The sequence below is a fragment of the Talpa occidentalis genome, unplaced genomic scaffold, assembly GCF_014898055.3.
Source record: "Talpa occidentalis isolate TD23 unplaced genomic scaffold, MPIMG_talOcc4v2.1 talOcc4.6, whole genome shotgun sequence".
NCBI classification, from domain to species: Eukaryota; Metazoa; Chordata; class Mammalia; order Eulipotyphla; family Talpidae; genus Talpa; species Talpa occidentalis.
Window position 1 is genome coordinate 20,232,895 of NW_023604972.1, and position 23,851 is coordinate 20,256,745.

The 23,851-nt window shown below is 37.8% G+C and overlaps 2 long non-coding RNA genes across 3 annotated transcripts in view; one reads left to right on the plus strand and one right to left on the minus strand.

The window, feature by feature from the left end:
- On the minus strand, positions 1–13,765 carry LOC119260903 (uncharacterized). Its single transcript, XR_005128850.2, has 3 exons — positions 13,630–13,765; positions 2,190–2,378; positions 1–440 (listed from the first exon to the last, which is right to left on the minus strand). It is a non-coding gene; the product is annotated as an uncharacterized LOC119260903 (long non-coding RNA).
- The window catches only part of LOC119260901 (uncharacterized), a 17,827-nt gene continuing 5,769 nt past the window's right edge, over positions 11,794–23,851 (plus strand). The window contains exons 1-3 of one of the 2 annotated variants that reach the window (XR_008549215.1): positions 11,794–12,005; positions 15,714–15,750; positions 22,358–22,416. This is a non-coding gene — a long non-coding RNA (uncharacterized LOC119260901). The remainder of the gene's footprint in view (positions 12,006–15,713; positions 15,751–22,357; positions 22,417–23,851) is intronic. The other variant, XR_008549216.1, reaches the window with a different exon arrangement.

Below are 23,851 nucleotides of genomic sequence, written 5' to 3' on the forward strand. Positions count from 1 at the left end.
GTTGTTGCTGTCACTCATTCTTGACCTAGACTAGATATCAATGCAGAACTTAGAATGAAAAGACTCTATGGGTTTATTTTGCCCTGAGCTTACAAGGTCCCTAGAAAGTTCTTTAAATACTTTCAATCAAGAGCTCAGAAAAATTTTTAAAAATAACCTTGCACATACAATTAGAAGCTGGTATGTGGGGAATTAGATATAAGAGATGAAATTGTCGATGATTACCAGGGACGACTTGAAGGGACATGCTTTGCAGAAAATATCTCAGACTCTCAAAACCCACACAAAGGAGACTGACGTGACTTGGGCTGCAGAGCCCACGTGCACACAAAGGCAGAGGCTCTGAGCAGAGACCCTTCTCCATCAGCTGGTAGGCATAGAGACCAGGTTGTGAAGCTGGGGAATCAGTGCAGGAGCGCTGTTAGGCTCATAACGATTATCTGCAGAAACATAAGTTAGGAAAATATTTAAAAGCAAGTTTGAAATCATCCCTCTCACATAAAAATCGTATACCTGTACTTGTTTGAGAACAGATCAAAAGTAAATTTTCACACAATTCTATGATACTTCAAGTAATCTGGAGGGTGTCTTCAGGACACCACCAGATCACTGCTTCACTGCAGGCTGTGAAAGAGTGAAAAGAGAGAAGCTGTTTTACTCACGGGGCTGCAGGAGGCTTTTCTCATTCCTGATGCCTGTTTTGATCTTGCACATCTCTGGAGTCCTGCTGTCAATACAGCCAGTGCTAATTGTTTAGAATCTGTGTTTCTTCTATTTATTAACTGAGTGACCTAGCAGAAGTTACCCAGCTTCTCATAACCTATTTCCTCAGTGTCAAGATGAGGGAAATAATAATACCAGTCTCACTGGGCAGTAGGGAGGAGGAACTTTGTTAATTACGAAAGTATTTACAACATTGCGTCGGCCACAAGAGATGCTCTGTAAAGGTAGAGGTTCTTGCACACTCCACACCCCTGCCTCCTTGTGTCTCATAGACCGTGTTCTTGATAGTCACGCTGGGAAGTATTATAAGATTTTCAAGCACTTGGAAATACCTGTTTCTGAGATTTCAATGATAAAATCATCACAACATGAATCAAATCAGAGATCCATACTCAGCCTAAAGATAGTAAATAACTCTCAGGGCAGAATAAGTCCTGAAATATGATATTAACTTTGTTAAAGAATGAATATGTAAGGATCCCTGGCAGGAACATTGGTGGCTTCCTATAAGTTCTTTCAAATGTAAATGACTGAAGCTCATCTCAAATAATAATAATAGTAATATGATAATAGTAATTTTGGGCCTCCCTGGTGGCCTAAAGGGTTAAGCACAGCACTGTGAAGCTATCCACAGCCTCTGCCACACCAGGTGGATCCCCAGCCCACCAGCGATTTACCCACAGAGCACAGCAGCCCTCTCCTGTCTCACCGCTGCTCCCCTCAGCAGTGTATTTCAGTCTGCCTGTTCTGTTCCCCACTCTGTCTCTAGGGAATCCTCTCACCCCCTGCACCTCTGGCCTGTACCCCATTCTTGAATGCATAAATAAATAAATCTTTAAAAATAATAATAATACTTAAATAGTAATAATAATAAATCAGTTCATTTAGTTGAAAATTCAGGCAAGCCTTTATTTTAGGTACTACAGGAGCCAAGTGTTCAAGCAATGTCATCTGAATGTTTCTCCATTTCTCTCATTTGCTTTCCTCTCTTTTGGCTTCATTCTTAGGCATACCCTCAATAGAGGTGGCCAGTGAGTGCTGGCACCAAGGCTTATCCAGAATATAGAGCAATCCGCTAGCGCAGAACCCACACAAAATCACAGAACACACTTTACAGTAAAGTAGGCAACGCTGTGGCAACAGGACAATATCCACTGGTCTGAACAAATGCCATGCTACCCAGTAGCAGCTGATCTGATCTGAAGGCACTGACTCGGGACGATACCTGCAAGGCTGAGAGGTCACCCTCCAGGACACCTGATATATACTTAGCTGGGTGCTGTGCTGTGTCCCCAGCTGTTAGAATGCATGGATCTGTAAACCACGGGGTGGAAGCAGAAATGGCCTCCCTCACCATCACGCCCAAGGACATATTGGAGGCATTTTTGCTTCCTGTCCTATGATGGTAGCCTCTGCCTCTAAGAGATCTGCTTCCCAGAGAGAATTTGTGATTCTCATTTCCACACCTTAAGTCCTGCGGTCTACAGGTCCTGATTTCCTCAAGGGAATGTTCCACCAGAAGGCAAAGGATGGGCCCTAGTAAACTTGAAGGCACAGCTTCTGCCAACAGCTTCAAACCAGGAGACCAGCTGACAAGAAAAGCAGTCATGGGTTTATTGATAGAGTTGGGATTTAAATCCCAGGAAGAGGTCACCCTGTAAAGAAACAGGAAAGAATTAATTAGAACCAAGGTGGTCATGAGAGTGTTTCTTAGGGCTACCTTGCCTTGCCCTGGTTAATGGAAAGATCAGCAGCCATGGGCCAGGAGAGGTACCCGCCTCATTCAGTGCTCACTGAAAAATAACATCATTCCTGTAGGACACATGAGACCCTTTAGGATTAGGAAGGAGAGGTAACTTATGTTGAGTCTAATAGGATGATTTGAAAATTATATTTGGAACCAATACAGTCTTCAAGTTTATCTCATAGAAATTTGTATCTCCACCAAGATTTTCATTATCTGGAAGTATATGTGATTATCCGTGACATATGATACATTTTAAATCTCAAGGTTCCATTTATATCATGTTATAAGATTACTAGTGACAATGCCTGGGAGACTCTCCTGTGGCCACATTTCCATTGGGCTTTATTGCACCCTCATATATTCCAAGGGTCGACTGTATTCACTGTGACATTCTCGTGTAAAAAGCTAAGTAAAAGGTAAAATTTAAAAGGAAAAATAGAAGTGAATATTTATTGACTTAGAGTGTTTTACAAAACCTTTTTGCCTCAACTCATAGTGAGTAGTACATTTTTCATAGTAACCCAGTATGTGTGGGTGTGTACGTGTGCACACACACGTGCACAAGCCCATGTGTGAATATGAGAAACTGAAGCAAAAAATCTCAATATCTAATATATAGCCTCATTTGGGATCAATATAGTCTTCAAGTTTATCTCATAGATATTTGGTTCTTCACCAAGATTTTCATTATCTGCAAGCGTATGGGATTATCTGTGATATAGGATACATTTTAAATCCTGAGGTTTCATTTTAAATCCTGTGATGCACACTGAGAGTTTCTATTTGGTTTGTATGTTTTTAAATTGACTGCTACTCACTATGTTGATTTCATGATAAATGACCATGAAGAACAGTTTGAAGAACACTGCTGAATGTGATCTTTACATTTTTACTAGTTTAGCACTTTTACAACAATTGCCCAAAGAAATTATCACCATCCCATCTTTTTCTAATGAGCTACACACTTTACCAACTACCCTAAGATCCTACAACTCATAAATGATAGAACTTGAATTTATATGGATTTAGCTGCTAAGTTATTTTATATCTGTTTCTATCTCATCTTACAAAATGATTAAAAAGAAGAGAACAGAAGGCTATATGAAAAAAAGATGAAGGTATTCTCATCATTCATTTTCTTTTGTCTCTTATGTCAGCTTCACTATCAGTCCTATAAAAGGGGTCAGAATGAGAAAATTGCCCCAAACTTAATAGAAATGCCATCAATCTATGGCAAATGGCAACCACTTTGTCATTCCTCCTGAGAATTGCGGAATTAAGTACACAACTCAAGAAAACTTTCTAGCTGGTAAATGTGTCTTCTAATCTCTTTGCAGCAAGATAGAGGGGTAAGAACGGTGCTGTTTCTCATCATTCTAGTTTTAAGCACCATTTCTTTTGCTTCTTGAGGAGTAAGAAAGAACTGTCAAGTCAATCAATACTCCTATTGACTCTTTTCTGGAAATCGATAAAGTGAGAACACTCCCCCTGATGGAACTTAAGCACTTTATTCACTCTGGAATAATATGATAAATTCAAGTGAACTGCGATATATCCTCTCAACCCATGCAAGTTTTCATGTTGTTAGCATTTGTGAGAAAGGAAAATTGAAGGATGAAATTCCCTTTGTCAATTCTCAACTTCTTTAGCAACACAGTTCTCTTAACCAGTGCACCAAGCAACTTCCTCTCTATTCCTTTTGTTTGTTTGTTTTGTACTATTGACCAAATATATACTCCTCAATGCAAAAGAATACCACTGTGATTAACAAATGCCATAAATTTATGTCTTTTCCAGTGAAGTGATAGAACATAAATCTATTTATATAGAAGAAAAAGGAACAATTTTAGAAAATTATTCATATGAGATCTCTTCATATGAGATCTTATAAGGAAGAAAAAGGAACAATTTTAGAAAAGATTTTCATAAAATAATCATAGATTTAATAATATCTCCATCTAATCCCCTAAAGAAATTAGATAAAACTAGGTTTTGGGGTTTTTTTTAATAAATTATAGAGGGCAAAAATAGTCAAATAATTTGTAAGTACAGGGACTATAACCAAGATGAAAATCATACATTGTGCAAAAATGAAAAATGATGTGAAAAATATATAAAATAAAAAAATGGGAAAAAATAATAAATAATCCCTTACAAGTGAAAAAATAAAAAGTACATGATGTACTTTGTGGGTTTATTATAAAAATGTTGAAGGCAATATTCACTACTATACACCAGAGAACCTCTATTAAATAACTCCTTGAGAACCCTGGGGAAATAAAAGAAGAAGAAGAAATTTCCCTGTGATTCTTGAACACTGGTGTGTATTCAGTCTCCTAAAGAACTGCTAAAGAACACCTGAACCTATGTGTAGAGTGTAACTTAGGGAGAGCTAGACTCTGGATTTTCACTAAAATTCCCAGGTGATTTTGATACCTACTCAAATTTGACAATTACTGGGCCCAATAAACAACAAGACAAATTACAAGTCTATAGCAATGAAGACAGGGAAGAACAAGTTGGGGTGGGGGGTTGGGGGCAGGGAGCAGGGAGGAGGGAGAGAAAAAGAGAGAGAGAGAGAGAGAGAGAGAGAGAGAAGAGACTAGCGAACTAAGAAAGTTCTGAAATACACAGACCTATATATATGCTTGATACAGAAAGGTGGTGAATTGCAGATAGTAGGAAAGAAAAGACTACTCTAAAATGATACTAGGAAAATGGTATACACATTAAATTAAAATTTTGTTCCAAAGATAACACAAGTAAAGGAAATTAAAGACAAACTTAGAAAGCAAAATTGTTTGGACTTTTAGAAGAAAGTTAAAGAGAATAACTTTATGCCCATAGGACCTTAGGATAAAAGATTTCTCCAAGGTGTATAAAGCACAACTTTTAAAAGAAAATATTGTAAAGCATTCTGAGAGAAAAAAAATCTATTTGTAGCTGTTAACTTAAAAGAAATCAGATGTGTCTATATATCACTCAACCAAAACAAAAACCTTGAAATATTTGGGAGGCTAAGGCTGATACAAGAACATAATCGCTTTTCCTAACAAAGGTATAGAAGTTAATTTTTTTACTTGAATAAATAGATGTCCTGAAGTTCAACATATATGACACATTTGTATTAATATAATGCTGATTTCTTTTAAATACTTAAGCTTCATATGAGATCTTACTTAAATAAAATTACTGTACCTACATCAGAACATAGTTATGCATATAAAACAGTTTTCACTGGGGTGCTGTGGAACAACACTAGGCCCATCTGTGGCAGGTACATGTGAACACAGGGCCTGGGTAACTTCCTAACAGCTACAACCCCAGAGGCTCTGCTGTGTGTTCTGCATAGATGGATTTGTATTATCAGTTAATTCACTCAGGATTAAGAAGGGCTGATCGAAAAAGCGTCTTTGCCTTAGGATTTGACAGAGTGATATGAAGGTTGAAGATTTTTGCAGTATCAGATATGGGCCAAATAGGCTTGGTTTTTATTTTGATGGTTTTCTGTGTCTATGTCTACCTTTCCTCTCTGTCACCTCCATTCTGTTATCAGTCAGTCCCTGTCAAATTAATCAGCCCCTCAGCTTCACCAAAGGTGTTTCTAACTCACTCTAGCTTCTGACTTCCTCCTGAGACCACTTCTGAGATCTGTGACTTTGCTTTAAAATGTACCTGGGGTGTTGTTTTTATTCAGTTATGGTGAGGCCAACAGATTGGGGGCCATGGCCATGGTGAATGGGACCTCTCAACCGCTATTGGTAGGAAGGCAATTGAGTGCAGCCTCTATGGCAAATGCTATGAAGATTCCTTAAAAAGTAAAATGGAGATGCCATATGATCCAGTAATACCGCTGCTAGGTATTTAATATTCAAAGAGTTCATATCAGCATTATTCATAGTAGTTAAGACATGGAATCAACCTAAGTACCTAATGACAACTGGATGACAAAACTGCGGAGTCATAATTGTGGACTCTATACTCAATGGAATAAAACTCAGCCATTAAAAATGATGAATTAGTGTCTTTGGGGACAAAAGACATAGGTGATTATACTGAATGAAATAAGTCAGGAAGTGAAAGACAGTTACTGCATGGTTTCACTCATTTGCATTATAAGTAACCAGAGAAAATAAATTAGCAAATACATCAACAATAACTTCGTGAAAAATATACTGGTTCCAAAAGAAATGGGTATGGAAAGAGCAGGTAGAGAAGGTAAGAGGACAGGAGGGTATGTGAAGTATGTGCTCATATAAAAGTGTGACGTTGTGCTCCCCAAATTCTATAGTTATGTAAATGATTGATAAATTAAAAAGAACAGTTTATTCTGCACAGTTCCCAAGAGGGCACACACCACTCCTTGCAACGCAAAGCCACTCAGGTTAGTTAGGTGGCAGAGGGGGAAATCCCGTGCAAAACTTTTGCTGTGAATTTTGTGAAAAGGAACGGCTAAGTGGGGTAACAGTTCAGGACTGGCTAGTTTGAGTCAGTCTCTTTGAACTCTGGGATATGGAGTTGTCTCTGGTTGCCCAGTATCTGCCCTGGTTTGATCAGAGCACTGGAATATTCTCCCAGAAGCTGCTAGAGGAGGTCCTTAGGAGTGTGGGTTCTGGCTTGGTTTTTTTGCATATCAAAGGCAAACTCCCAGACACATAGTTTATTTTCTCTGGGAATTAGCCAGCCCCAGGAGAGTCAGTGCTTCCAGGTCAGTGAGTCACCCAATCCTAGTGTGGTAAGATTCATAAAAGTGGGATCAATACATACTGGGGCACCAGCTTAGTGTTTGTTGGTTTACATGCATCAGTTATGTGCACTTAAAATTTTTCTTCTGTGCCATGTAAATATCCAATTCTAAAATCTTACAGATAAAGTACACACTGGTGAAATCATATTGTTTTTTCAAAACAAAATTACTCAAATGTTCACATTGTTTGGGCTAGACTGTTTGGGGGTCTTTATTTTCCAGGTAATTGCTGTGATCTTCCACTGTAAAGAGGCAGGCTTACTCAAGTCTTTGAATAAAGAGATACTTTCCAGTTTGCATTTAAACAAAATTAATAGTAGTGCTCACACAGTCACTATAATTATCCTAATATATGTAATTATTCTGCATCATACACATACATCAATAGCAATCATCTCACCATCTTGCTCCAAATAACTGCATCTTCTTTTTAGAAACCGTATCATGTTTTCACGTGGTGGGGTGGGGCCCCCATGGGGTGGTAAGGAGGTGGGGAAGAGGGTTATAGTAGCAAATCCTAAGAGATAATACAAGTATTTTTCCAATAAAGCACTGTACTTTTTTTTTTTTCCAAATGCCTTTTAATTGTCACTTTCTCCAGAATGGTGAGCACACTGTAAATAGAAAATCTGTCAGTCTTACATCCTGTCCTAGCATATAACTTAACTCTGACACACAACTGAAGCACATTATGTATTTGTTAACAGAAGTTGATATAAATAATGAGTAAATGAAAGTAATATAAATTAATATAAATATGAGCATGGTCATAGTTTCAGTGTGGAAGAAATTTCTCCAGAGTTCTGCTAAATTTAGTCACTAAAATACCCTTCTCCATTTCTTGCAAACATAGGGAAGTGAAGTTGAGACCATTAACCAATACAGTTCTATAGAAATCATTGCTCTTCAATTTTCCTTACCTAATCACAATCCAGTCAAATTTCCCAGATCACGAGCTTATATAAATTTGTCCTTGTTTTTGCATAACTTGGTGGAGTTTGTAGAATTCTGTTAACACATGACCTCATTTGAGTTTTACAACTACCTTGAGAGGTAATTAGGGCTGACCCATGCTCCTTACACAACATGAACTCCAGAGTCTCAAAAAAAAAAAAAAGTCATTTTAGAGTGATTGGGCTCTCGAGGCACAGCTTTGACAACTTCATTAAGCTACCACCCTCAAAAATCTCCAAGAAGGAAGAGGCAGCTCAAATTGCCCTGTCCATCTACATCTTTATATAGAAAAGTAAACTTTTGCTCTAAAGTTATCTAATAGACCAAAATGCTAGTGAGCACCAGAGCAGTGATTCAAGTTCACATTGTCAGTTTAATTTTTTTTTCAACCAACTGACTGAAGTTTGTCTGGTAAAATTATTAATACAGTGATAATATTGCCGACCTTAGGTTGTTTTTAGTTATTGAAATAAGAGTTTGGCCATTTTTGCCTCTACTCTCAGTGTCTTTCTCACGTAAGAGGGTTCCCTGCAGGCCCAAGCCCTCAACTTTTCTCTAGTTCCGTATTTTTTGAAAAGCAATCTAATATACTCATTAATTGGCTTTCCAGCAACAAAAGTCTTTTCTTACAGCATTTAGCAATTTCTGTGATTGTAAACACTCCCATCATTGTCAGCTTCAAGGATGGATGTCCTTAACATTGGGGTTTTAACATTCCTGAAATGTTAACCAGTGAGACAATCAATGACAAAGATTGTTTATTACCTTCCTGAAAAGCATTTGTATTTACGAAGGCAACACTACTCCCAAAATACGGACCTCCCAGGAATATCATATCACCTGGACGATGGTTACAAATGTTATGTTTTGAGACCTCACATCAAACTTGAATTAGAAACTTGATGGTGAGGTTAAGAAATCTCTATTTTAAACAAATATTCAGATTATTCTTGTACTTTCTAAACACTGAAATGCACTAAACTAAATGACAGTGTAATACCTAATCTGTCTCTACACTCCCTTGCTAGGGTTGCCATAACAAACTACTGTAGACTGGGTGATTAAACAGAAATTTATTTCCTCAAAGTTGTGGAGCTAAGATCTATGATCAAGGTACCTGCAAGTCTGTTTTCATCCTGAGATCTTTTTCGTTGGCTTGTAGATGGCTGCCTTCTCTCTTGCTACACATGCTCTTTTCTCTGTGTACCTATATCTGTTGTCTTCTTATGAGAATAATCAGTCATATTGGATTAGGCTGACACTTATGACCTCATTTAATTTTAATTACTTCTCACATTCTGAGCTTACGACTTCAATATATGAATGTGAGGGGGACATGCAGCCCCTGAAAGTGTCCCATAAATATCTGTTATATTAGTGAATAAAAATAAAATAGGAGTGAGAAATGGCACCAATTTATTGAAAGACAAGGGCCCACAAGGCTAATCTAACCCTAAATATGGGCTTCATCTACTGAGTTAGTGGGCAGAGAATAGTAGTGATTACCAAAAGTATTCAGCAGTTGTATGAAAAATTTGCACCATCTTGTGATTTTCGCTTTTATTAAGGAATCTGTTTGCTATTCTTATGAAGTCTAGAGGTAGATACACCACATGGAGTTACTTACCCTAAGATCTAATTGATACTTAAATCATGTTGGTGCCCAAGTTCAGCAGGCCTGATAAACAAGCTCCCTCATGAAATGGAATGCCAAAGAGGACCCTTTCCTAGTTGCTGTCCTTCCTCTTACATTAGCCTTTCAGAGCTATTTTGCAAGGGCCTGCCTTGTGGCACAAGAGGTTAAGACTCAGCCTGTGAAAAGCTATCCCCTGCAGCACAAGTTTGATCCCCCAGCCTGCCAGGGAGCAGCCCACATGGTGCTGCAGACCTCTCCTGACTTGCCTGCTGCTCCCCTCAGCAGTGTACTTCAGTCAGTCTGCCTGTTCTGTTCCCCACTCTGTCACTGGTGAATCCTCTCACCTCCCACACCTCTGGCCTGTACCCCAGCTCTTGTATACATAAATAAATAAATCTTTTTCAAAAAGAAAAAACAAAAGCTTTATTAAAAAAGGAGCTATTTTGCAAGACCTAATATATAAAAGTGAGAGATAATACATTATCTCCTTTTTAATGTAATAAAGTCTGCTCTTTCAGGTAACTCATTATCAAACCTTGATTTTAGAATATTTAATAATTTTACTTTGTCAAGTTCATTAATAGGAGTACATTGTCCTAAAAGAAACAATGCCTGAAACTTATACATAGTGTTACTCTAGCAACTGCGCATTCTGCAGTTGTTCAAGATAAATTATATTCTTGGAGTTTTCCAGTATATTGTTCAAGATTTCTGTTGTGAACGAATCTTGAGTCCTCGAATGTGTAGATTCATTCTAAGTTCTGATGCCATTCATGTTTTGAATATTTTCATATTTGGTACATGAAGGAGGTCAAATGTGAAGATCATTTAATGTTTAAAATCAAAGTGAAAGCAAGTTTCACTCTATGATCCCAAAATTTGTCATATGGTTTCAAAGACAAAGAAAACACACATCATCATTAGCAAATTCCCAAGGCAGAAGCTGTGACATATCGCCTTTGATTAAATCTAATGCATCACATGTTTCTTGTAACTACATCTGACAGATAGTTCCCATGGCACATCAGCCCAAAACTATGCAAATACCACTGGCAGTGCAACTTGCACTTCTGAATGTAGGCACAATTTTCTCAAACAAGAAGAATAAAAGGTTTTCTTGCTCTCCCTATGAATTCCTGAAAAGAGAATCACAGCATCTCTGAGGTGAAAAAAGATCTTGATGTTCATGTCATTCAATTTCCACTTAATTGGGAATACCTTCACCATCATCTAACAAACTGTCATCCGTCTTTGCTTGTACACCTATGACAATGCACTGCTGTCTCTGCAGAATCCCATCGGCTGTTGTGAACTATGTGGCAACACAAAGTTGCTGACTTTCCTACAAATTATAATCGGATATTTGAACTCCACTTGCAGAAACTTTCATATCTTCTTTTCATGCCTCTTTACCCTCCCTCGAGAAACATAGTTATGATGCAACAATAAAAACAAATTGAAAAATAAAAAATAACCAGAAAACTTCTTGTTTTGAATCAATGATTTCTCAGGCTTAGCTCTTTTCATCCATTACAAATTTCTGGGGGGACTTTTGTACACTTGGTGTTACTTTCTCACTTTCTGTTAATTTTGGAAAAACTGTTGTCCTCCAACAACATAAAGGGGGATTTTCCCCAGGCCTTGCCCAGGGCATTTTTCAAGAACAGAATACATTCCTGAAAGTTCTTTCCCTCTCCTCAAACTCTGTCCAATCTTTAATGTCTAAACGAGGAGAACAGCATAAAGCAGGATCTGCCAGGGAACTTCAAGGAGTCCCAGCACCTGTCTTGTACCGTCATATAATAGTAACAGGGCAGCCCACAGCTGCTGCAGGACCAGCAGGGCAGACATTTCCATCACTGCCCTCTGGCTCTCAATGTTCAGCCACTGATTGCCAGTGTCCTGTAGGCCTCGTGGACCGCATGGAACACAGTGGCAAGTTCTGTCTCCAAAGCAAACAGCTGCTGGGCAACCAGGGCTCCTCACTATTGGGTTGGGGGGAGGGGAGGCCAGTGGGTCCCAGCAAACCACTGTGCCTTCCCAGCTCTGCTCATGCACAGAGAAAACACAATGTTGCTCTATCTGTGCAATGGGAAGTGGGCAGGCAGATGGAGACTGGGGTCAGGCCACTGAGGGCCAGCAGGCGCCCAGCTCACCTATAGTCAGCCAGGCCTTGCCATTCCGTCTCTGCAGGAGGTGTAAGTGCAGTTGGGGTCCCTCCTGTGTGTGACATCTTCTTATCAGCTGAAGTCCACAGTGTGCAGTTGGGGTCCCTCCTGTGTGTGCTGTTATTGGGTTGTAACCAAGGTATCCTGTCCTTATCACCAGGACTCTGTCACACCGGACTCTTTCGCTCCCTAAACTGACCTGTCTCAACCTCCTCCTTCCTTCCCTGAACCCTGAAATTCTTCTGTTAGATGTTCTGTCTGAGATAATATTAATGTGGTAACAACAGAAAGTTGTTCATGGTAACAACAGAAAGTTGTGGTTCCCCGATCACTCCAATTTCTTACTCTCTTTTGTTCTCTGACAAATTCTTTTTTCATTCCCATATTTCTGGTCAATTGAATGCAGTATTCTTCTTGAACTTACCTTGGCTGTTCACTCCTTTATTTATTTCCCTATTTTTTCTTCTTTAGAAGCAAATAAAAATGGTCTTCGCTTATATGTCAACCCCTAAAATTGTAACCAAACTTTGTGGATGCTCACAAACTCAAACTGAAAAATTTTTACTGGCCTCTCAAAGACTTCTTCAACTATAAAATAAAGCTCCACCTTGTTCCCTAGATAGGTGTGTCTACTCTTGTGCTATCAGCTACCTCCTGTGCTCACATCTAGGCAGTTCCACTGACAGCTCTCAAGTGTTTCATACACAAAATACAATAAGCAAATCAATATTTTGCCATCATGACTAAATCTGTCTCTTGTACATTATCTGCTATCTTTATGACTATGAGCACTATCCACCCAGGGTTGCAAAATGAAAAGCAAAGGATTAATCCATAACCCATCCCCAGTTACTCTCCACTTGGTGATAAAGTCATCTCAATTAAATGCCTTTATAATCTTCACAATTCATCCCTTCTTTGTCCTGCACAACTGCCTTAGATCAGGATACCATCACTTCTCAAGTGAATTAGTCTAGCAGACTGTTGCCTGGTCCTTGTCACAAAATTTACTTCTCTCCAATCCATTCACTGTACTTCTGCTAAATGTTTTATGCCATAACTCAGATCTGACCCAGACATTTATCTATTTAAATTTCCTTTATAGTTTCCAACTATCATTGGGGTAAAATCCATATGTCTTAGAATAGCATGCAGTACTTTTCATTACTTCTGGCTGAAAGTCCAACTCATCTCCTGCCATTCTCATCCTCCTACCTCTCACATTCCTCCTTCTGATGTTTCTTTACTCCCAATGTCTCTGCTATCCTCCCCATCCCAGCCATATGGCTAACTCCTACATGTTCTTCAAAACTCAGTTCAGATATCACATCACCCATTTCTTTCTTCATTCATTCATTCAACGAATGTCTATTAGGAGCAGCCTCTTTGCTAGACACTATGTGATTTTGAAGACATGGTGTAGATGAAATTGACATGATATCTACCCTCTTAGATCTTACCTTCTACCTGGAAAAACATTCATAACAATAATATTAAGCTGGCAAGTACATAATTCTTTTCTTAAAATGACAATAAGTAACTTAAGAAATAAATATGAAGTATGCTGAGAATACGAATATGGTCCTGAGCTAGACTGAGGTATCAGGGGAACTTTCCTGTGGAGTCACTTTTATGCTGAGACTGAAGGACTTACAGTCATTCCTGAATGAAGGATATGATACGTTCTCATATCATATCCTCTTGCTGGAGGAACTGAAACATGACCAGGATGGTTGTAGCACAGAGTATAAAAAGAGAGTAACACAGTCTAGAAGCACAGGAAGGGAATTTGGAATTCTGTTAATGATGAAAGTCTTATCATAATAATATCAGGTAATTCCCAATAAGTGACAAGATTACATATGCCTTTTGTCACTCTGAATTCTGATTTCAGAATTGATGAGTTACATGGGAAGAGTAGAAGCAAAGAGAACTTTTTGGAAATTTTTGCAATAGTTCAGGTAAGGTATTGGTGTCTTTACCAAAGCAGCCATGTTACAGTTAGAAAACAAAAAATATGAAAGTTGTTTGGAAAGTAAAACTAATAAGACTTTGTGAAAGACTTGTGTGGCAGTTAAAGCAAAAAGATGCTAAGAGTGATACTTACGTTTCTAAGGCTTATCCACCCAGTGCATTATGATGTCAGTCATTGACACTGAAGGAGGAACAAGTTTGGGGGTACAGTTATTAGTGTACTTTCCAACACAGTAAGCTTTCATGTGCTATTAAATAAGCAAACCATGATGCAAAACTCAGTCATCAGAGGAAATAAAATATTACAAACTCAAGGAAGGAAGGAGGGGTTAATCCCTCTATTGAGAAATCTACATGCACAAAACCTAAAAATACAAAAAACACAGGAAAGCTGGGAGAGGGCCCCAGAATCTCTAGCTGGGCTGATTAGTGAAGGTGTTGCCTGGTCAAAGTCTGTCCATGAGGACTGGCAGAGGTGGCTTCTCATCATGTCCTGATACTCAGGACTTAAAGAATCTGAGAAGCAAGAACTAATTAAAGGAATATAAATATCCAGAAAGTAACCCTAAAGAATGCAGATTTAGGAGTTTTCTGAAAAAAAATTTTCAAAATAACCATTTGAAAGAAGCCCAGTGGGTTATAAGACATAGAAAACTAAATAATCTCAGGGGGAAAAAATAGATAACAAAATGAGAGTACCAACAGACAGATAGAAGGTATGCACAAGAACCAAATAGAAATTCTGGTTTTCAATATATGGAGGAGATGATTCTAGAGTCTTCACTCTGTCACCATCTTGCTAGACCTGAAAGAATATGCCTCACATTGTGTTTTTACCACACACACACACACACACACACACACACACACACACACAGACACACACAGGCAGTGTCACTCCAAAGCCCAAACTAAACTCACAAACGTTAAAGCCAAAGATGGCATATTAAAGGCACTAAAGCAGTATTTTCTGATTAACTAAATGAAGTGATATTATTCACAAACTGTTCATCACACTGATTTACATACCCTGCAATAATCCTGCAGTAGTTCCCCATCACTGCATTGGTGATAAAATTAAACCTCTGCTTTTTCCCTGCACAAACGATTGACAAACATGCTTTCACCCTTCTGTGCCTAAATGTTAGATTTCATCTCTGAGAACAAAGTTGTGAATGTAACAGATAAATTTCACAGTTATCTTTGATCCTGGTGCCACATTACCAAGTTCACTTTTTTTTATTTTTTAATTGAGGGACCATTGTAGTCTAACAGTATGTACATTTCAGGTGTTCCTCATTGAGAATCAGCATGCAGGTGTACTACCTTAAGTACTCACTGGAAATCTAAATCTAACCTTCACCATATTGTTGTCCTCTTTCTCCCAATTTCCTTCCTTTTTCCTTTCCTGCTGGCAATTACTACTTGGTCTTAAGTTTACTTAAGCCCAAAGTTTACTTTTATTTAGCTCTTTCTTATTTTAGAAAACTTTCTCTGATCATAACACTCACAACAATGCTTCACTGAACCAAACAGTGCAGGTTTCAATTAAAAATTTCATTTAATGTTTGATTTCTCATATTATTTTGTAAACTCCTGGAAATTATAATTATAAACATATTTTTATTGCTATGATCTGAACAGTAGACTAACATTAGGACCAATCAGAATGCAAACAAAATCAGTCTAAAACCATCTTCCCAAACTGATGTTATTTGCTTCTCTTCCCTTTCATGTTGATTGTTACTGCATTTCCTGGCAAAGAAAAGGCGAAGAAATTTAGAAGTCTCTGAAACAAGAGGTAATTTTGAAGGTTAAGCAATCAATAGGCTGAAAGGCATTCTTTACAAGTTTATGCTCAGGTTTTGGGTAGCAATCTGTAACACACACACAATGGATTTAAAAATAGCCAGTTCACCTGTGCAATTCTGTGGGGAGTCACTCACTGGCAACTGTTGACCAGATTTGCTGTCAGGGAAATGTGCTTATTAAAGGCTTATCAGACTGTGAAATAGTGTCCTTTCACTGTCAGAAGAGTGCATTTAATTCAGTTAGTTCTTCTCTGCACCCACTTATTTTTCTTCCACACTGGCAATTTTAGACATTGTACAGGAACATACATTCTCAGCTTTTACTAAGCTTCAAAATTCTCGGAATCACAGTCCAGGTTTCACTTTGCTCCCAAGTTTCATACAGAGTTGCACTTACATCTGGGATCAGCTATACAGATTAAAACATTATATCATAAAATTTCAAACATAAAATACTAAAATAATCTTGCTTAAAATAATGTTATAGTACAGGAGAGCAATAAAATTCGTAAGTTGTGCTGAAACTAGATCATTCAATATTTTAAGTTTTATCATATGTCCTTCCTTTCCACTGAAAATAAAGGAAAATAAATTTAAAATATTTTGGACTATCTTTCCAATTAAGAAGACTGTGAGCTGCCTTTATTTTTGTCTACAAGGTTTGTGTGTTTTTCAGGAGTAGAAGTTCCCTGATTGCTTCTATGTCTAGGAAATAGTGTATTAAAAGTTGGTTCTTTTGTGGAGACACTGCTGATAAGCAAAGCTGTTTCCTTGGAAACGTCTAAGCAGCCTCTGACAGCTTGCTGAACATCTGAAATTCACAACAATTGATCCTTGGTAGCCCGTACCTAGACAAGCTGCCTTATGAAAAGGGAGTGGTAAGCTGGAGTGAAGAGTGAAATCTGAATATTAATTGGACAGTGAATTTCTCACTGTCAGTCTTCATCAAAGTCTATTCTGGCTCATTTTTTTATTTTGGAATTCATTCAATGACTGAACCATCATATTTTGTATTCATTATGTAACAAAAATTTAATTCAGGGAATGATATTTTCTGGTTTATGATTTTTAAATATGGATTTCTAGGATGCCTTTGAGGGTCTAGTCTCCCTTGTATGTGGGAGCTTTATATATTTTTCTACCCTTTTTAGAATAAGAATTCAGTAGTTGGAACAACTAAATGAATAGTAACTAACCCCGAAGCAAATAGTATGAATCAACCCAGTGTTATTGTAAATAAATAATCAAAAATACATTCTAAAATGTATATCATAAGTTCTCATTCATCTGAGCTTCATTAAACATGTCTCACCTGTGTCACACCACTGCAAAAGGTGAAGAAGACAGAATTCAACACCATGTAGATTTGGGTTTGGGGAACAGAAGATGGAATGATGGCTTTACCCCATGTTTCAGCTAATGGTCTTCAAAGTATTGTCCCTGCACCAGCATCAGTACCTTAGGGATACTTGTTAAGGTAATTTTCAGGCTCCTTCTAAGGTCTACTTAATTATGAACTCCATTGTATTGGCCAGCAATTTGTGTTCTCACAAGCCTTACAGGGAATTCTGATATAGACTCAACTGTAAGAACCAATCCTTTAGTATATAAACTGTAAAGTAGTTACACCCTAAGATGGTCCTAGTGTTCTCCTGGGATGACTTCCTAGATTGTTGGTCATGTTGATGACCTGCAATAAATGACATGAAGGTGCCAGAGATGGCTTGGCAGAGTTTTGAAAAAGGAAGGAATCAGGACACTCAGAACAGTGGTTAATAGGAGAGCATTAATATGGGAAACCAGAAAACCTACCAGCTGTGTGATTCTGAGAGTGAAGAAAAAAGCAACATTTATTTTAATAAATAATAGGAATGCATTAATTAGGGGAACACTAGTATTGTTCAGAATCTCATTAACATCTCTCCTCTGCACTCAAGGTTGGTGGTAGGAAATATTGGTATGGAACTGGGCTTTGTGCTATCATTATGCTATCTAGGCATTGATAGAGATGATACCTAGAACATCAGAAGCCAAGTATCACACTTACCCATCAGGAGCAGCAACAATAATCTGCAGAAGTAGGGAGGCCATAGGGCCTCCCCGGTGGTGCAGCGGTTGGCCACTGGGTTGTGAGGCTGCCCGCAGCCTCTGCGGCGCCGGTTCGATCCCCGGCTGCTCCCTGGCCACGGGAGGGGGGTCCCGCATGGCGCACGGACCTCTCCTGCCACCCGCTGCTCTCCTCGGCAGTGTACTTCAGTCCTTCTGCCTGCTCTGCTCCCTGCTCTGGCTCTGGTGAATTCTCTCGCCCTCCCACGTTTCTGACTGTACCCCGTGTTTGTATAAAAAATAAATAAAAATAAATCTTTAAAAAAAAAAAGAAGTAGGGAGGCCACAACAGGTTAATAGGCCATTTGGTTTCTATAGGCAAGACAAGCTGAGCAGCCAAAGAGAGCACTTTTGTCAAGAGCTGATGAGCTGCTGCTACATTGGAAAATCATGACCCCTCTTCCAGTTCCAGACCTGGGACTGTTTTTTTCCAAATCATCAATTAAAGGGTAATTTGGAATTCTTTAAAGAAGATCCCTGCAACACCAGAGAAAATATATTTGATTAGGATTCCCAGGATCTTTCTCCAAGCAATATGCAGCCACTTACTAGATGAAATAACTGGGGAAAGGAAAATAACTAATTCTTTTAAGAACTACTGGATACATGTGACACAAAGAGAATGAAAATGTTATCATCACCCATCTGTTAAAATGGAGAAATGCAGAGGGAGACTATAAATGGAGTCTTACCCCATGTCCAAAGCACAATAGGCTCAATAGTTGCAAGGATTTACCCAGTTATCTTTTCCCTAGTGCCTGAGTGTACATCTGGGAAGGATATTCAAAGCCACTGTACAACTCTCCCAATAGATCCCTGATTGCAGAATTAATTCATCGTGATAGCAATGGCCAAACCCTTGCAACTAGTTCCCTTCCCACAGCCAAGCTAGTAAATCAGAAGCAGTGCCAAAAGCCAGGTGGAATTTCAGAGATTAATATCACTCTCAGAATTTCAAGGGTGCACAGTATAGCCCCTGCATAAGTCCAAGAGATCATGAAGGATGATCATAGACTTTCATAAACATAACCACGTCGTAACCTAATCCTAACTGCTGTGCAGCTGAAATAAACCACCATGGCATTTGGCACTAGTATGGCATCCAGGTGCCTACCTTCTCTGTCTCCTCCCATTGTTCCTCTGGAAGGAATCTGATCTCCACCCCATGTTTGGTAGATGAATTATTTTGAATACCATCAGGGAGGTTCAAAAGAATTTCTCATACCATAGGTTGATCAGCAGTTCACATTCATGCTTGTGCCTCAACTATGTTCCTACTCCATTAGAAACTGTGGGCAAAACATCATACACTAGAGTATATCAAATTATTTTTTTATTGACCAGAAACATCATTAAAGCATATTAATTGGGTCCTATGATCTTGGACAATAACAAATTAATGCAACAGACATAAATGGGTGAGGATATTCAGAAGGAAGATATCTGACTAACTCACCAATAGTGACCAGCCTTCCCTGTGTGTGGATTCCCACGCTGGGGAACTCAGATGTGACTATTTTATGATTGTTGTCACTGGAAACTTCAAGAACCACTATCAGCTTCCCTGGGCACTCTTTTCCTTCTGCCACAGCAATTGATATTACTCCAGATAGAGGCTGTTGATCCATTTTAAACAAAACCAAGATCAGTTTGCAAGTATTCTTTTTTTCAAAATAATGTTTATTTAAGTGATGTTGAGTTACAGCACTGGATATGTTTTAGGGCTACAGGTTCACACCTCTACAAATACAGGATATCACAAGTCTACCACCAAAGCCCACTGATAGTCTACCATAGTCCACTGGGCCTGCTCCCCTGCTTACCCCCACCTTTCTGGTGGTCTTAGTTCTGTACACATAGTACAAGGTTTTGATTTGTTTCTCTTTTTTTTTTTTTGGTTTTGCTCTTCAAATCATTTGATTTTTATATTCCACACATGAGTGAAATCATCTGGTATTGATCTTTCTCCCTTTGACTTATTTCATTTAATATAATCCCCTCTAGTTCCATCTATATTTTCACAAATGGCCAGATATTACCTTTATTTTTATAGCTGAGTAGTATTTCATTATTTCAAGTATTTTAACTCCAGATCACGTCACTTCTATCATCTTGTTTTTTCCCATATATACAAGGATGTATATATGGATGTCAATGAGTGGCTAAGACAAAAGATCCACAGGGACAAATAATTTGTCTGTCACATCTTTTGCTATATCCTAATACCTATACCAGGGCACTGCATAAAGTGTTTGCTAATAATTTGAAAAATGGACATGTGGTTGGGACTAACATGTGATTGGGTAAAATCAACTCTGGATAAATTGGCCGTTAGCTTCTAGATACTTTAAGATAAGAAATATGCTCTGGATCCAAAATCGGAGCAAACCAGAATATTTGGAATAAGCAATCTGCCAGTTCCTTAACCAATTTAGTTCTGTTTTCTAGGGAGTTGGTCACAACAAACTTTATGCAAAATTTCTTTACACAAAGAAACTTTATCCATGCATATATATTGCAAGGGAAACAAATTATTTGGGACTTCAAAGAAAATGAAAAAACATTTGCCTCAAATACAGTGATTTCCTAGTAGAAGTTCTTTCATTATCTTTTAAACTTGTATTATTAGTTTATCATTCCTCTGATATTAGCATAGAAGAACCAGTTTTGCTCCCACTCAGGGTCCTTGCTTTCTCTCTCTTCTTTGATTGTTCCTATGAAAGGAATCTGATCTCTACACCCATGTTGACAGGAAATGGCATTGTCTGCCTTTATATACTCTTTCCATTCTCTCAATCCTACAATTATAGAATATGATTTTTATTCCGCACTAAAACATACCTGGTCAAATAGAGGATCTATATGATAATACAAACAATTATTAAATGAAATAACCTCACTCTTCAAGAACTGCCTTTTATACAACACTCCCTAGCTTCTCCTTCAAGACAGTATTCTCCTGTAGCTTATTGGGAAAGAATAGCACAATGCCTTGTGTTGTTAAACTCACTGCAGCTTTTTATGCTGTCTCTTACCTAGTGCAGATTCCTTAAATGTCTGTGCTATCCAATTTCCAGACTGTCAGCAGCCTGCCTGGCTAAGATAAATTTTGTAGACATAGTCACTAACCTCAATCTCTTCTCATAATCTAACCATACCACAAAATTCTTTTAACTGATAAGCAATACACACGTAGATTTTTTTCTAAAAAGCTTTCTAATTTAGTTATTTTGTGTTATGGAATTTAATGGAAATACAAAACTCTAAAATCATAACCAATTATATATATATAATTTCCTAATGCATTCTTTTATAGGCAAGTAATAAATATCTGTCAGAATATCATTGTATTTATTCCTACTCATAGAGGGAAGAAATAACTGCGTGGATGTCCTTCAGTCTCCCTAAGAGAATTATGATTCCCAAATAAGGGACAAAAATTTTTCGACAAGAGAAACTTTTTTAGGAGAACATATCTTACGGGTCTGCTTTTTCTTTTTTCTTTAATTGAGGTAACATTCATTTGCAATACTGTATAGGTTCCAGAAGTACCTTTTCTCAACACACCCACCACCAAATGTCCATTTACATCCACCACCAGCCAATCAGTCCTAAGAAGAGAAATTCTATATCAAAAGCTCAGATTTAATTTAAGATTCATCAAAGAGATCACATTACTTTTGAAACCTTATTGATAAAAGTAGATAGTAAATCTAACAAAGAAACTGATATAATTTTAAACCTTAATATGTGTTTCATTCAACTTAATCATTGCTGGCTTCCTTTTAGCTATTTCTATTTCATAATCAAATATCTAGAGGGAATTTCCAGTTCATAACCAAATATCTAGAGGGAATAAAATGCAAAATGCAGACCTCTTAGATAATTTTCTTCCATTTCTCACTGCTTTCCCATAAGTGAAATAACAGGGAGTCTAAATTTTTTGATAAGCATGACATCACCAAAAAACACTCTTTCTTGAAGGACCAGTTTGAGCTTGACTCAAGCCTTTTATACAATACCCCCTATCTTGGAGTTGAACGTGGACATATAAAACAAAATGTGACACAGTCCTGCTCATGGCTTAGTGAGAAAGACACAATGTGAGACACATCTCAGCTTCATTTGTCAAGTCCTGCAGGAGTAAGGAGGAACAACTCTTATTATTCTCCAAGGACTGAGAGGCATGAAAATAGTGATGCTCTTTGCCTTGGAGAATGAATATAATTTCTTCAAGTAATAGGGCAGCCTTTCTCAAATCCAAATCTAAAAAGAAAAAATGAAATGAATTAAGGGAAAGACAGAGTAAAAAAAGTATTTTTATTTCAACCAAGCTGTCTACTCATTGAAGACTGATTTTTCCATAATAAAACCACATTATGGGAATTGGAAGAAATTTCTATCAAACTGATTATTTGCATCTCCTAATCAACAGAAGATGATACTGGAGTAGAAAAAAACGTTTTAAACAAAATCTTATTTTTATTTCAGCTGGATGCAATCAGCCTGATGATTGATCTACAACTTCCCTTTCAGAACCATCTAGCAAGGTATCCCAGTGATGTAGCAAGATAATTGATCCCTCTGAGGTAGAAGTGGTGGCTAAAACAGCTCTCCCCACCCCAGAGATTCTGTTTTTGATGATGATCTGATGATTCCTCTAACTCGTACCGTCAGAATAATCTGAGCTTTGACACTTATTTATAGCCTTAAAAATAACTTCAAAACTCATAACCCAGACTAATCTATGATTTTAGTAATTATGGCAATCAGAATCAGTGCATAGCACAGCACTTTCAAATTTTGTTATCTGTAGGGGTGGGAGGAAGAATGTCATAAGATGAAGTCAAAAAAGAATTGGACCATTTGGTCAGTCAACATTACTCAGTGCCTCAGTCACACCTGACATCTGTGATACAAGAGTAGGAAAGTCAGCTTCACCATGACCTAGTTAACATCCTCAACTGCACAGTTGGTCGTATCCACATTCGCACTTTCTGGGCTTATCACTTGAATAAGTAGAAACATGATCCTTCACAGAAGTTACTGCACATTGATTATTGACATAGAAATTATGTAATTCTAAAAGTGATTTTAAAATCATTGAATATATTTATGGAAAACACATCAAAGAAAACAGGAAAAACCAAATATCCAGAGTGCTAAAGGATATACTGCAGAAAAAAATGGTCTCCTGTTTTCTCATAATAGAAAAATATCATTTGGATATATAATATTAAACAATTACAGTCCATGCTATGACATTTCATAGGCTATGTATAATATTCTCCTAATATTAAAATTAAGGCAATTTCCCTCTAAAACACATGTTGTAAATCAATGTTACTTCAATTTAAAAAAATTAAATTAAGATAATTTCCAATTTTTCCACTAACAATTTCTACTGAAATGAATGCCTAATTATAGCTTAAAATATTGACATATGTCTTTCTCTCTGTTTATGTCTGTATTTATTTATTTGATGTGACATTGGTTTACAATGCTACATATGATTTAAAGGTATAGGATCTCCCCCTTCAGGTGTTGTCACCACACCACATCCATCATCAAAACACCCACAGTCCACCACCATAGTCTGTTGTGCTCTCTCCCCACGTTTTCCTCTCTTTCCCTTTTCCCCTCTGGTGACTTCAGTTCTGCAGTCATATTTCTCGAATTTGTTATTGGTTTGGCTGTATCTGAACCTTTGTTTTGTTTCTCTGTATTCCAAAAATAAGTGAGACCATCTGGTATTTGTCTTTCTCCTTCTGACCAGTTTCCCTTAACAAAATTCCCTCCAGTTTTATCCATGCTGTCATAAATGGCACAAGCTTATCTTTTTTTATATAGCCAAGTAATATATATACCACATCTTCATGTGTTTTTGGATACTTAAGTTGCTTCCACAACCATGAGCATAGGGGTGCATGTATCCCATCAAATTAGTGTTTTTACATTCTTTGGATAGATACCTACAGGTGGAGT